This window comes from Parasteatoda tepidariorum, chromosome 1, assembly GCF_982258835.1.
Source record: "Parasteatoda tepidariorum strain Cologne lab strain chromosome 1, Ptep-v5.0, whole genome shotgun sequence".
Lineage (NCBI taxonomy): Eukaryota > Metazoa > Arthropoda > Arachnida > Araneae > Theridiidae > Parasteatoda > Parasteatoda tepidariorum.
In genome coordinates, this window is record NC_141755.1 from 96,784,229 (window position 1) to 96,800,863 (window position 16,635).

The window sequence follows — 16,635 nt, forward strand, 5'->3', positions numbered from 1 at the left end:
TTAATCCTTCACAAATAACACGTAAAGCAAGTAATTGTTTGCATTAAATAAATGAAGTGTTAAGCATAAAATGTAATTTAAAAATAAAGTAATTATAGCATATGGTAGAAATGCATATTATAACATATGGTAGTAGTTTGTAGTAATTATAACATATGGAGTTTTTACCATTGCGGGCATGATTATGCATGATTACTATTCATCATTACCGTAACACAAAAATTACATAACATAATTACATTACCTTATTATGTTACATAACGCGATGCACTATTGTAGTAACTATTTGCAATTATAAAAAGAATTATGCATGAATTATCCATGCATCAATTATGAATATATTCATTTTAAAATAAGTACCGTCAAATCAATTGGAATAAGATAAAATTAACCGTATTTCTAGCACTATGAAAACACCAAAAAGCTAGGTAATATTTAAAGAATCGCTTCGGTAATGTTTTTGTTAAAATTAACAACAAAATGCAGTTTAGTAATGTGTGATAAAATTTGGTGAATGTGATAAAATTTAGTTAATTTATCAAAATATCCTAAAGCGTGGCATAAAAACAATTTTTCGGTTAAAATTTACTTTTAATTTGTGTATTTTTTTACTGAATGTACTGTAATAAGAACTATAACTTTAAATAATAGTATTGTTGCTAAATCGTTACCATATGAACAGTAAAATTACAAAATAAACGGTTTAAATACCGTGTAACTTGTTTTTTATTATCAGAAATGCCACTGTCATAAAGTACGGTAGTTTTACCATTTTTTTCGTGTAAGTTAGATCATATTTAAAAAAGTTTTTACAAAATTTTAGCCTAATTCCAGTATTTTTAATTTTAAAATATTTCAATATACTGCATTTTGTATAGAGAATATTTTGGTCAAAGTATTTTTGTTAAAATACAATGAGATATCCAAATAGAGTACTTTTATACATATGATCGAGAAGGGAGATTAAACTTATATTTAAATCATGTTTAAGATTTAAAATATAAGTTCAATCTCCGATAAAGATTTGTTTTTATATATTCAACTTAAGTCTATTACTTTTAATACTTTAAAATATTTAATTCAATTTATTAATATTGCATTAAATTATTTAAATATTCAGAAATTTCGTATTTGAATATACAAAGTAAAATGTTATTACTATACACAATTATCATTTTCTCATTTTTTCTTTGTGTGCAAATTTAAATATAATGTTTCTAATAAAGCCATTTAAATCATTATCATCATTACAGAGGAAAAAGAAATGCTACACTTTATTGTTTTAAAGAGAAAAATTTCTAGAAACGCCAGATTTATTTATGGAACATAAACAGAGAATAAACATTTCGTAAAATTTCCATATTGTATGGTTATAACATTTCTTGAAAAAAAAAAACCTATTATTGAGGTATTAAAAGCCAAATTATACGGTATTTAAACCATTCGCTTAGGGATTTTTCCGTTCATATGGTAAAGGTTTAAGAGGAATTCTGCTTTTCAAAATTATAGTTCTTATTACTACAAAACTTAAGAAAAACACAAAAGTAACATGCAAATTTAATCAAATAAATGGTGTTGTTGATATTCTTTAAGGTATCATGATAAAATTACCAAACTTTATCACAAACCATACTTTATTGCTAATTTTACCAAATTTATTACGAAAGCGCTTCGGTAAAAATTATCAAGCATTTTAGAGTTCCCGAAGAGCAAGAAACGGGGTTTATTCTCCCATATTCTATCTCCACAGTTTTGACCATACTTTTTTTTTTCTCCATGATTATTCAGAAATAGTGCGAAGAACTCCAGGGGGTAAATAATCGTTAATATAATAATATTTTCCACATTAGTTAATGATCAAAGAAAGTGTAAACAAACCATTTGCTGAACATGTTTCTATCATAACTTAAAAAACATTACTTACAGAAATAGGATTTATTTTCATATTGTATTAGATCCCTTTTATAATACACTATAGGAAATAAAATATAAAATAGAATTACTTGTTAAATAATACATTCTTGTTTAAAAAAATCTTGGAAAAGACTACTAGTAGGGGAAGAAAAATTGCATATGCATCCTATGTTTATTAATGATTAAAAGAAGTAAACCTGCTTCTACATTTGTTTCGATCTTTAAAAATATTTCTTTCAAACAAATCAAAATTTTTGTTCTTCTATTACCTCTTTTATTACATAAAATAGAGTTATTTGAGGATTACTCCGCATTCATCAATTACAAAGCTGGAACAAATCAGAATGTGGAAAATAGTTTACTTTCCATTGTCTGTAATATTATTGATTAAAAAAAATGTAAAAGCAATCCTGCTGCTACATCTGTTCTTATCATATAACTTGAAAAAAATTACTTTAATAAAATATATTTCACGTAATTTCTTAAGTAAAGCAAAATATATAACATGAATTCAAAACAGAATTTCTTGCTAAAGAACTTAACTATTTGAAGAATATTATGTTTTTATTAAATAAAATAAAAAAAGGACCGCAGGGATGAAAATAAATTACTTTTCACTGCCTATAATTATGAATGATAAAAAGAGTAGGAAGCAAACCTGCTGTTGCTACATCTGTTTCTATCATAACTTTAAAAACAATACTTTCAAAAAAACAAATTGAAATTGTTTCTATTTTCTAACATATCCCTCATAATTTTTCGCTCACATTTTCATGCAAGGAATATCACATTACAATTTAGTTTGCTCAAGCATTCTTTAATTTCGCTCAACTTATCACAAATAAACATAATACTTTTTTTACTCCATCTACACGTTGTTTGGTATAATGCATTACACAAACATTGCTCGAGAACAGCTTTTATTTATTATTTGAATTTAAAAAAACAAGCAACAAATACAATGGTTTAGTTTATAAACACTCACTAGGGAAAATGCGGGATAGGATTGGGCTTGAATATGTCTGAAAAATTCAACAACAACAACAAAAAAGTAGTAGATGCTTCATTTCTCTTTCCCTAAGGTTATCTAATTCTGTTTAAGATAATTACTTTAACCAACAATTTAATTAGAAACGGTTCATCAAATTCTCCTTTTTCGTTTCTTACAAGAAACGGTCATAAATTTGAAAACTTGTTTTCGTGCTTCTAAAGGAGAAAAGGAAAACTTGTTAGTGGAAGAAGATGAAGCTTTTTATATCAGCGTTCTATTAAAATTTGTTTTGCAAATCCGGTGTTAGATATTAATTTTATATGAATCGGCTGTAGAATTTTTAACACAAGAGAACTCGCAATTAATTAGAAGAAGCAATTTGAAACTGATTAGTTTTAATACTTATTTTTGCTTATTAATACTTGTTTTTATTTAAATTAAATACTTTTTCTTTTAATTTTACATCAAATAAAAAAAATGATTCCATCTTCGTTTCGCAGAATTTGGTAAGCTTAATAATAATCAATAGGTCTAGAAATTTCCCACATTACAGTTCCATAGAAAAATAAACATCATTACTCATATAAATATTTTTCATACTACATAGCTTAATTTCTAAGTGTTTTAAATTTGTGGCAATAATTTTAAAATTTTAACACTGTAGCAGAACATAGAGTACAGCTTTTGTAAATAACCTTTTGATTAAGCTTTTTATAATTAATCATTTGATTAAGCTTTTGAGAACATATCTTTTGATAAATAAAATTTTAGTTAAGCTTCTGATGGACAGTGCCCTCAAAAGTTAATAACTTTTAATATGATGATCAGATTTTTACACACCTTCTAAACATTAATTGTTAAAGAACCTAACCTGAAATATGACGATTTTTTTCTTAAATATACGAATTTAGAGACAAAAAATTTACTTTCCTCGAATAAACAAATTTTTTTTGGAGGGGGGCTTCAGTTTCTGGGCCTCACTGTGTGGGGAAGGGGTAGTAAAATCTAGGAAATATGGTTAGTTTGGTCAAGAGAGCGGTCACAAGTTTTGACCCCATAATAATAACTTCACGTTTTGCATACTTCGCTGCATCTCGAGAACTTTTTAAGCGAATCGCAAATTTTCGCACACAATTGTAAACTTTGCTTTGAAAGTTCGCGAAATATTTCTCGGTATTTCTTTTGCTCAGAAAAATTTAATCGGAAAGTTAAGGTAGCGAGATTTCAAATGTCAAATTAGAAATTTTATAACCAATTTTGAAGCCAATTTTTTAGATTTCTGAGGTGACTGGTCAGCTTTAGTATGCCAGATTGACCAGAAATCAGAGTCTACAATAACGTTAAGTTAGCGTAAAGAGTGTTTTGTAAAGATATGAAATCAAACTGAAACAAAATTCAAAAGTTATTCGGTTAAAAAAAATTTCTTACTATTGAGCAATTTGATTTCTAATAAGTAGGTGACATACCAATATCATATCCTTCCTAAAACTCTAATTGAAAACTTTTATACTACGTCTGTGAAAAATTTATGGAAAGTTAGGTAAAGATTTAGAAAGGTGTAGCAGGAAAGAAAAAAATGTGTAGTTCTATGTTTCAAAGATTGAGTAGAACGATTATGTGTAGTTTTCTATTGATTTGTAAAATGCAAGTAATACAAAGTTGCTGATGTTATTTTTAATATTTTTATAACAAAAAAGGAGACTGAGACTTGAAGATACTTATCAGTAAATAAAATGGAAAAGGAAAGCAAAAAACGAAATAAGAAAGGGAGTAATCAATTTCAGAATTTAATTTTGCATCTATAAATAGCCATTTAACATTAAAACCGTACGATGCCTGCGTTTGAATAATAACGTAAACACTTTTAGAGTAACAAAAAGAATTTCGAATACATTTCATTAGAAAAATGCAACGTAGAGAATAATTCATTTTCAAAAGAATCACAGAAATATTTTTTCAAATTATTACAAATTCTGCCTAATGGTAGATTAACTTATTCTTCTCCAACTTAGAAGGTTCGATTAGTAAATATAGATTGCAAAAATTTTTATTAATAATGCAAATTTTTTGCTTATATAATGGAGTAAAAATTTAAACATTAAGTACACATCGGATTGAACTAAATAAAAAAAGTAATATAATGTAAATGTCTTCATACTGATTCGAAAAATATTTAATTTAAATTATCCTTGGAGAATAATTTTAATAAACTAGAAAACACTTTAAACTCTATTTGTGAATTTACTTCTATTTGCATTAAAGTACGCACAATAAAAAATAATTGCAAATCTAAAACAAAGATTATTACATAAATAAAAAATAATAATTTTAAAAGAAAAATTGAAATATGGCAAATATTGATCAAGTATTTTGCTTTTGTTTACAATTTATTTATGTTCCTAGCTTGATTTACAACGAGCTTTTGTGACTATAGTTCTCCAAAATGCTGTTTGCATTGATAATATGGATTACATCCTATTTAACATTCAAAATTAAAGTAATGCGTGCTTAAAATTCCTCTTAGATCTTAAATTCCTAATGAGTTCTTCCATTTCTCCTCTAACAATTTGCCAGTCATGATCTCAGTGTGTTAAATCCCCGATTCCAATTGTTGCCTTACCAATTTTGAGGAAAGACCGCAGGTCATTTTAAATTCCTCTTCTGAGAAATCCAATGTCGCCAGAAAATTACCTTTCCCGAAAATAAACCTTCCAAATTATGCCTACGCAAGCACTGACAGTGATGATGAAAGCCTTGGGAGGATTTAATGAGATATTTGGCCAACAGCCTCATCAAGTATCGAATTCTGGTCAACTTAGCGCGCCAAACTATCCCCTGAGGACAGTACTTCCTCCTATCGACCTAGCGAGCTTAGGAGAAGTTCCAAACTGCAATAATCCTGACATTTGTGAGCGGATCGCTTTTGTGAATGCTCATGGCCTTAGAATCTATCCCAGCAGAGAACTTTGTCGCCAAACTGCTTAATCTCAGCCAACGTCATCGGAGACAGTCCCCGCAGAGTTCAACCCTCAACGCCGACCCGTTTGTTATTACACGTCAAATTAATGATTCATCTTTCCGCAACCTCAGGTTTTGGAAAACAATCGTAAATTCTGCCACTCTCAGTTAGAGATATGACATTTATTGGGTCGAAACATATCCGCCACATATAATTAATTTCCTGTAAGCCCTCCTGTATCTTCGCCAGCAAAAGCCCTATACTCACGTCCGATAGAATTGCCATGGATCACGTGAGAGCTTTAGAAAGGATGATCATTTCTCACCTAAAGCAGGAATAATTAGATTCCGTGTCTTATCCATTGTATTTCAGATGCTCCCGGGTATCCGGGACGCTAAAGGATATTCATTGTGTAAACTTGATTCCGTTTTGAAAAGCTTAACAATGGTAAACAATGAAATTGTCCCGTTACATTGACCGAATTGTTCGCTTCGATACAAATTCATTTGAACTTATCATTCATTCTATTTCGATTAAAACACGGACCAAATATTCTTTTTAAAGACACAATGAATCATTTATTATACCACTTGGTTAAATTTTTGAGCATACATTCCAACCTTCACACTTAGAGTTTGAAACATATAGATTCCCGGCACAACAAACCTGTTTCTCGTCTCGCCATGTTAGAAATGGTTCATAAAAAAGAAAATTTAAATTCTAATTTTCTCTAGCAACTTAATACTCAGGATGAAAGCAGAACTAACAGATGATGCTTTATTTTTATTTAAACTATTGAATCTTTTTTTTATTCAAAAGAAATATCTAATAAAATAATCCACATTTCTTTGGTTTATTTTTTTCCTTTGAAATTAACGAACAAGTTAAGGAGAAACTAAAATAACGGTCACTCACTTTTATCCGGACAAAATCAAAAGTCAAAGCGGATCATTAATCCTGGATAACTCACATTTAGCCGCTCCTATAATTCCACATCCCCTTTCTCACCAACCCCCTTTTTTCCTAAAGTGAATGTTCCCTCTTTTGCCCTCCCTTCCACAACCTCAAAAATCAATTTCAAAATGGAATTTCCTCGTTCCGAGCGAAAAAGGAGAAAAATTGTCCATTTAAATAATAATCCCGTGAACGTTGAGCGGTTGAATATTTTTCTTGGTTGAAGGAACTTCGGAGTACCTAAAGTACTTTTTTCCCCTTCTACCTCCCCTACACATCCTCATCTTTAAAAATATCCATAGGTACTTTTTTTCAGGTTCCTTCTCCTGAAGCTGAAAAAGAAAGAAGTTAGAGATATTAAGGAGCAACAGACAATAGAGCATCAACTGAAGTGAAAAATACCGATAGGGAAAAAATGGTTGATTGTGGGGAAAATGATCTGGCTCCTAAATATAAATATGTGCTTGGGGAATGGAGGTGATAAACTTTGCTGATAAGCTAGTTTTTTTCCCTTTAAGGCCTTGTGTGGTACGATAAATATTGTCATATTTTGGTACAATAAATGTTGCTATATTTTGTTCCAGCGTAAATAAATATAGGGCTATAAAAGTTGTTTCAAGATTTCTTCTGGGGCACGTTGCTGGAACACTTACTCGTTCCTTTGTTTTGCTCTATTTCTAAGAATGAAATGTTACTTGAATTTTTTTTTAAATCACTGAAGAAAATTTTCGTAATAATATTTATATTATGAATACTTCAATGAAAAAAATTTAAAAATTGTGGTATCTAAGTTATTGGAATTTCATAATTTTATTCAGCAAATGACTTTTTGGAATTTTTCTTTTATCCTGAAAACTACCTTCTATCTTTCTCAAAATTTCAATTTTTTTAAAAGGTAACTTTCCATTATATACAATTTTCATCGAATCCACACCAGAAAATCTCCCTGCTGATTAAATTCTCTAAATTTTGGAATTAGTTATTACAATAGTTTATTATTTTCATATCATAGTTTATATCGAGTTCATACACACACTCAAAATTAATCTCACTCAAACAAGTAAAATGTACCAATGAGGCGTATAATAACAAATTTTATTTTACGGTATTAATGACAATGTAAAAAATCCAAAAATAATTTTTAAAAATTTTTTTTACAAACAAATCATGAAAATTTTTTTATATCTTTTTATCACAAATACGACTAGCAACCTACTCAATACATTTCATACTGTACTTGATTCAAAATTACATAACAAAAACTTTGTTTTTCCAACACACTGTAATTATTTTTAGTTCCCCAGCATTACAAAGACAAAATTAACACTGTCTCAACCCATAGGGAAGACAGCAGAACTTACGACTATGTATGTCGATTCAAATACGTAAGATCATCACGTGGAAGGCCAAATCCAATCACACAGTGGTTCATCCGTTCCCTACTAAACAGCAACATCAAAATCAATGATTGGAGAGTTAAATCACTTGCTAGCTCATTAATAAAGGGTCTAGTACAAGCACTGTTGTCCCCACAACCAACGGCATCCCAACTTTCATCAGATGGCTAATCAACATTCGCACAGCTTCGCCGTTCATTGCAGAATAGGCGAGGTCAATAATGCACCAAAAATTTGAGATATAAAAAGATTAATAATAACTTTTAATCAAAGCTTATTTTCGAAGTAGACGTGACGTCGAGGATGACGTAATCATAGTCGAGGCTCCTCGTAGATAGCCATTCGTCGCGTACAGAATGTTCCATGAAGGCCACTTTAATAGATATTGTTAGCATCCTTTTAAAAAACTATTTTAAAAAGTATTCAAATTAGGGGTCACAAATCAATATTTAATCGAAAAAAAAATCATATTTATGTTGTAATCAGTATTTATGTTGTAATTTTAATTTTTGATACTGTACATTAAGAGCTGTCATTTTTAAACATCCTGCGTAATCTCCATTATGACATTCTGCATAATCTCCATTATGACATCTTGCAACCTGCATAATCTCCTGCAACATAAACATCCTGCATAATCTCCGTAAAATATACAAAACCCAAAATTTGATAAACCCCACTGTCTTCAATTCAAGAACTTCCACGCAAAAATTGAAGACACAATATTTTCCTGATTTTCGAGTAGGCTAGAGAATTCATTCATCATTTCCTGTTATCAAACTAAAAATTTGAATAACCAAGAATGCACAGGCATACCCATGTGAAATCTTTCAGTTATGGGTGACAGGGTAGGGGAAAAAATTAGCAGTTACACTTCCCAATAAACCTCTGTAAAATAAAACATTAAAAAAGCGTTCTATACAATTTAACAAATTCTATATACCATCGTTTATGATACGTGCTGTTATTGATAAAAAAACATGTATGATTTAAATTAATAAAATGATTTAAAGGGGATGTAGTTAATAAGTATCATGATATACAATCATAGAATTTGATTACAGCTCAAATGCCAAGCTTATTAATAAAAAGATATTAATAATTATAGTTATTAAGAAAAGAATTTAGATGAACTATAAATTAAACTTTTTAAATAATGATAAGAATGCAGAGTCAGTTTTTGCACAACAAATATAACCTAGGTACTTATTCTGACTAGGTAATGGTGAGTAATTGTAATGTTTATTTTTCTTTATTTTTTTTAAATGCAACAAAATATTTATTTAGTTTCCAATTTTTCAAGCATCGTTTCATTTTAATATTATTCATAAGCTAATCGACCAAAAAGAATGTTTAGGTATGTTCCTATTCAGACAAAGCAAATATTTGCTTAAAATAAACATTTTTAAAGATAATTTATGCCAGTTAGGAAAACATCCTCCAAGTTATTATCAGTAACATTCAAACTTAAAGCTCTTTTCTGACTTAAAATATTCCAAACACCAACCACAGAAAACTTCCCAAAAATATGTTGAATTAATTATCATTATAATTTCCTCAACCGAAATCATTAACGTTGTTTGCCTCAAATGACAATTCTTTGTCACAAACCTTATTCTAAATTTGAGTCCCTGGATTTCGGCTACACGTTTTCATGATGTCTCTATCCTTACCCCTACAGCCTTCCATTCATTCACCGTCTCAAAATTAACGACAAAATGAGTCAGATTTCTCAGAGGCTTTGTTTTGGCCGGCCAAGTAATAGCAGATTTTGTGGATTGAACTAATGAGTGCAGATAGACATACAACAAAGCTTGGTTTAGTAGCTTGCTTGGCGAAATCGACTGTCGGCGACAATTTCGTTCCTTCGGCCATTTAAACAAAGTGATAAGATTAGTTGTCGTGCTCTAACTCTGAAGAAAGGGAACCTCGGATGGCCGATCTCAATTGAAAGCTGGCGAATGAAGAGCTATGGCGTTCTTTTGTTTGTAGCCATTTCGAACTATTTTTAACGCGTGGTGGGTGGTTTAGAGAGCAAATACTGGCGTGTTTGCTAATTTGGAGATGAATATGCATGTCCAGTATTTAGTAGTAACGGAAAACGGTTATTGAACAACATCAACTTCAACGAAGTAAATGTAAAGCGTATGTACATACTAATGTTTAATTTATCCACTATTTAATCGCAGATTTATCATGTATATAATTTAAAACCCAAATTATTTTGGGGTGATTGAATATTTATTCCACAACGTTTGAATGACAATATGTATTATTATTATTCAAAGCTCAGAAATAAATATATCTAACTAGTAAAGTAGTTTCTGAATCTTAGATTTTAATAAACAAATATTTTATTCACATGCATCTTTAACATTTAGAACAAAGCGATTAAAAGAAAATTTGTGAAATAATTTAATACACTGAGAAAAAATATATAATCGAAACTACCAAAATATGGGAAAATTTACCGCGTTTCTGGGTCTATGGGAATACCATAAAGATCGGTAATTTTTTAATTAAGAGTTTTGGTAATGATTTGGATAAAAATAACTATAAAATACGGTTTTTTAATGTATGATAAAATTTGGTAATTCTATGATGATGATTTAGAGTATAGCATAAAACAATTTATTCGGTTAAATTTACTTTACAGTCTTGTATTTTTTACTTAATGTGTCATAATAAGAACTATAATTTTGGAAACCAGAATTTTCAGCAAACCATTACCATATAAGCAGAGAAACTGCCCAGTGAATGATTTAAATACCGTATATTTTGAATTTTAGTACCAGAATATTGCTTCTTTTTTGTTAGCAGAAATATTATTATCAGACAGTAGAACATTCTACCAGGATTTTTCTTCTCCTTTTCGAATCCAATATTCTTCAAAAGAGAAAAAATATTTTAAAATAAATATTTTTCTTAAATATTTATATGATATTAAATAGAAGTAATAAGTTATTTTTAATTTGTTTCTTGTTTTATGATTTAACAGAGTAATTTTTGCATAGTGGTTACAAATGAGAGATGCAAATGATACCACATTCATTAATTTCGTCTCCCATGTTTCTTCAAATACGAACTCCCCCCCCCAAAAAAAAAGAAAAACTTTGATTGTCACTTACCACCATATTAGTTTGAGTCACCTTGCTCTTAAATCATTGAGTTAAATTTTAATAAATTCCAATATACCTTGGGAACATTTCTGAATGCTGGAAACTGATTTTACTGCAAATTTCTCTCTTATTCTCAAAGGCCAATAAAATATGAATTCCGTAAGTTTCAAACTCATAACATTATCTTAAAGTATATTTAAAATAACTTCTTTTAAAACTAAATATTTTCTTCCATTCAAAACATTTCCCTCTTTATTACTAGTACTGTTTTATTTTTAAATAAAGCTATACCTATCAGAATGAGTTTGATTTTAAAAATATTTTGCAATTATTTCACCCCTTATTTATTTTTTAGTATTCTGTAAATATATAGGAAATATAAATTCATCATTCATATTCGGTGTTTCACAACTAAGTGCGTGCTTTTATTAACAATAGATGAGTAATGATTAATCATTCTTTGTTTCGATCGTTTATTCCTTATTTTAGTTAACTATCTCCCATTATGCATTGCAATAGAGGTTCCGAGTTGGGAAAGCATTTTCGTTTTATCTTTTTTCTATTAGCTCGCGTTTCGTCATGAATCACGGGATTTCGTGACGAGATAATTCTCCAAATTAACGAAATACAGTTCAAAGATTGCTGAATCATCAAAAGTGAGTGTTATATTTCTGAGAATGCAAATTCCAAAACGAGCTATGAAGCTTCTAGATCATCCCAAGCAATTTCATCTGAGCATAATTAATGTACACATCATTGCTATTTTGAGACCACAAATCGTTGAAAAATCGATCGTCTAATCTTCACTTTAGTTAACTATCTCCCATTATGCATTGCAATAGAGGTTCCGAGTTGGGAAAGCATTTTCGCTTTATCTTTTTTCTATTAGCTCGCGTTTCGTCATGAATCATGGGATTTCGTGACGAGATAATTCTCCAAATTAACGAAATACAGTTCAAAGATTGCTGAATCATCAAAAGTGAGTGTTTTATTTCTGAGAATGCAAATGCAAACGAGCCATGAACCTTCTAGATCATCCCATGCAGTTTTATCTGAACACAATTAATGTACACATCATTGCTATTTCGAGACCACAAATCTTTGAAAAAATTTTGAAACATTGGATATATTTATTGAAAAATTAGATAAAAAGTATTTGACATGCAACTATTCTTTACAATGTATGAATCATGCTCGAGCTCAAGGCAAACCCAACAGATTTTCCATATTTTTTTTTTCTTTGTTTCATACAAACCGGTGTTTTGGAAAGGCTAAAGCGAAGCAATCATTCTCCATAGATGGTAACAGCTGCCATCCGTAAATCAATGAAGGGGCCCACAAAGATATCGATATTTCGATATATCTGCAAAGGGTGGTGGTACAAACGAGCCCCAGGTTCTCATATCACAGACCTAATCTTCTACCAAACCGATCCACTATGAACTGAATTGAGCGACAGGGTAAAATTTTTTATTGGCAGTTTTATATAACATTCCCCTTTTTTTCCCACCTCGGATCGAAGACAGGAAATGTAATCTGAGGGAGTTGCAAACTTGAAAGACTGAAAATTAAAGTTTGTTTCCGGGGTAAGGAGGATTGCAATTTAAATAATGAGATAAATGGATTTGGAGGGGAAAAAATGTTTGAGGTGGAGTCCTGTAATTAAACGAGGTGGCTCGAACCGATGTCATTAAAGATTCGTAATTTAATCATCAAATATCATTTAAAATTCCATTCCTGCATTGATTTTTCATTAATGTGAATGATACGTATATTATCTGCAATTATATTTAATTTCTGCAGCCGTAATTATGTACCAATGGCAAAAGACATAATGATAAATGATCTGTAATTAGTGTTGAAAAGAAAATCACACGGCATGACAGATAATAAAAATTAAAATATCAAACAAGCATGAATAAAGCTCTTTATTTGTTTATTTTGTTTGAGGAATTACTTAAAAAATAATTTCGCGAGGAAAACTTCAAATTGAAATTTAATTGGTATAAAAAACATTGAGAATAAATCTCGGTCTCTTACAAAAATTCCTTAGAAGAAAATAATATTTTTAATGCAAATAAAAGCGTATTCTATACAGTTTGTTGAGCGTTTTGTGCTAAAATATTATAAATGTAATATATTAAGGCACTATTCAGTTATACTTTATTATCCACACAAGGTCTTGATTGGTAATGAATGCTCTCACGCTAATTCCCGTTGATTTCACGCTGTATGGTAATTATTAAAGAGATTTTGCACTTTCGTGTAGCATCTATTCATTCACGTTTGTAAGTTCTCCGGAAGTTCTGTAAGAAAATTGAGATTGTTCTGTGAAAACTCACTCCGCTGCGTAGAACCTAACTTACAAGAAAGTGCAAAATCTTTCGATTACCTTTCCCGCCCATTTCGAGATAAAAGGTAATAAAACCAATGGTCGTCCATGTCGACCATTGGTTAAATAGTCACTTTGCTAAAATATTGATGAAAGCAAAGTAAAGTAAAAAATCTTCTGTGATCAATATTTTGTTGGTATATTAAAATGCACTGTATAACAAATAAAATTTATTTTATTTGACACTGTATTAGTCACGACTCTTTGCCTTTGGCAAAGACTTTAGCACGCTAGTGTATATATGTATATGCATATATCTATAACTATCTCCATATCACCATCTCTGTATCGCCGTCTTTGTATATCTATATCTATACCTTTAAGCTACCTCTAAAGCTATCTCCGTTTCGTTAAAAAATAGTTTCTTATTTTCATTAAAATATTTCCCTTCTGTGTTGTTATACCAGGATATTTTTTAAGTGAGAATATTTAAAAAATAAAAATATTTCTCAATAAAAAAAACTCACTTTGAACTCATTTCCAACGTATCCGTTTTTTAGTGGAAAAAAAAACCAACGAATAATAAAAATGCTTTTATTTATAATGCAATCTAATTTCGTTAAGAATATAGTATCTAAAAAAACTTCTAACACTAATTACTCAAATGAGAATTAAAAACAATTTTTAAGCTTTTAATAGTTAACCTTAAAGTAAAGTAATTAAATTAACTTTATTTTACAGTGCAGTCTAAAATCAATCGCGAAAAATGAAGATTTTCGGCGCAGTTAAAAGAAATCTAAGGATGTTTCCAAGTATATTTTTAATACCGTTTCCTCTTCTTCGCTATCAAAAGTGCCGAGGAGCTTTAATATTCTTAACTTCATTCAAAGAATGTTTCTTTTCGGAACTCGAGGGACATTCTTTCTGCGCTTTCATCTCATTTGCAAAAACTAAATAGAGATTGACTGAGCTGACACTACAGATGGAAAGAACAACATTCACAGCAGGGTTGCATATTTCTTTGAAGTAGAATGGGGTTTACCATTTTTGGCGATAAATATTTTCATACTTGGTTGTAGAATACATATTACGCTTATAACAGCCTAAATATTAAAAATATCTGTAGATGTACCATTTTAACAAGTTCTAGATACAGAAATCTTAAACATTTTGGGATTTTTTATTTATTTATTATTATTTAGAATAATAATGCCATTAATTCTCTATCTTCTAATTAAAAACTGCCTAGTTTGGAACGCGAACTAAAAGTAAATTTAAGTTAGTTTTGAATATGTATTTTTTCACACTTGTTTTGGTGATATTAAAACGATGCCTCTCATAAACTATAAAATGTAACTACATGAAATATGGGATATGAATGTTTCAAGATTTTCGTCATTGGTAAATTAAAAATTCATTCGAATTTCATCATCGACATTCATCATCGACATTCATCATCAGTGTATACTGATAGTCGATATTTGCTGATGTAAAAGAGAAATAGTAATATTTAACTAATAATTTCGATTATCCACTAAAGCTGCAGTGTGGATATCGACATTTATCTTTCAGCTGCTATAACTAATTAAAAACAGTCCATTTGCATCTTTTGCATCTTACAATGCTTATAAAATAACGACTTTTGTCTTATAGAAAAATAGCAATATTTAAAAAAACTCTACATCTACCTTCAGTGCATACTGAATGTCGATATTTTCTGACGTAAAAGAGAAATAGTAGCATTTTATTTATATTTTCGAATATCCGTGAGAAAAACAATTCCAATATCTTCCGCATTTATCTTCCATCAGAGAAAACTCTTTAAAAACAGTTAGTTTACATTGTTTACTCCCTACAACACTTCCATTAGTAATTGCTAAATAACGACTTTCGTAGTATAATAAACAAATAATGTTTTTTTTTAAATTTTCGACATCCACTAACAGTGCATACTGAATGTCGACACTGTAGCAAATAAGTAGAATCATTTAATTAATATTTTTGATTTAATTAATACAATCTTGAATCAATAACTTGAATAGCCAACTCATGTTAGTGAACCTCATCACATTGAATTAAAACTTCCCTTTTATAAATAAATCAATTTCTATTCAAATCAATTTAAATTCACATCGAATTCATATTCCAACATTTATGACAGTAGAGAGTTTGGTGACAAAAATCCAATGACCTCTCTTGATAAATTCTCATAGCCACGGGGACGAAATTTCGGGAGATCAAAAACCCGAGTGAGCATAATATCGTGTGTGCAGATTATTATTAATTCTGCAACGTTACATCTTCAAAACAAACATTCCTTTTACTTTTAAAAAGTTTAGAACCGACCTTGGCGTGATTAGTGTGTTTATTATTTAAAGATTTTACAAGATATTCAAGATAAAGAAGATAAATTTAAACTTACAATAAGATTGCTCTTAATCTTCCAATTACAAATTATGCGCAATACCATGGATATAGTCCTACCTGCACGCTTCCTATTAGTAGCGTGGTGGTTCTAAAATGTACTTATGTTAGAAATTCTGTTTTCTAGTGATCTGCAGGTTGAGAAGGAAGTGTATGTTCACAATTACATTTTTTTGTGCCTCTTGTGTGATCATATTATCTATTCGATCTATCCGATATTCCGTCCACGTAGGATTTTGTTCAATCGAGATTAAGTCCACGTGATATTTAGTCCAAGCAATATTTTTTACAATCAAGGTTTAGGATTCCATGCAAGATTTTGCCCAATCGAGATTTAGAACTCGAGAGATTTATTCCACGCAAGATTTTGTTCAATCGAGATTTAGAACTCGCGAGATTTATTTCACGAAAGATTTTGCCCCATCGAGATTTGGAACTCGCGAGCTTCAGTCCACGCAAGATTTTGTTCAATCGAGTTTAGACCACGCGAGATTTCGACCATCATTAGATTTTTAGAGAATACCCATTAGACACAAATGTGAGCC

General features: G+C 29.9%; 1 protein-coding gene across 3 annotated transcripts in view; it reads left to right on the forward strand.

Moving 5' to 3' along the window:
* Positions 1-16,635, forward strand: part of LOC107441931 (uncharacterized) — a 212,284-nt gene that overhangs the window by 74,221 nt on the left and 121,428 nt on the right. The window lies entirely within an intron of this gene.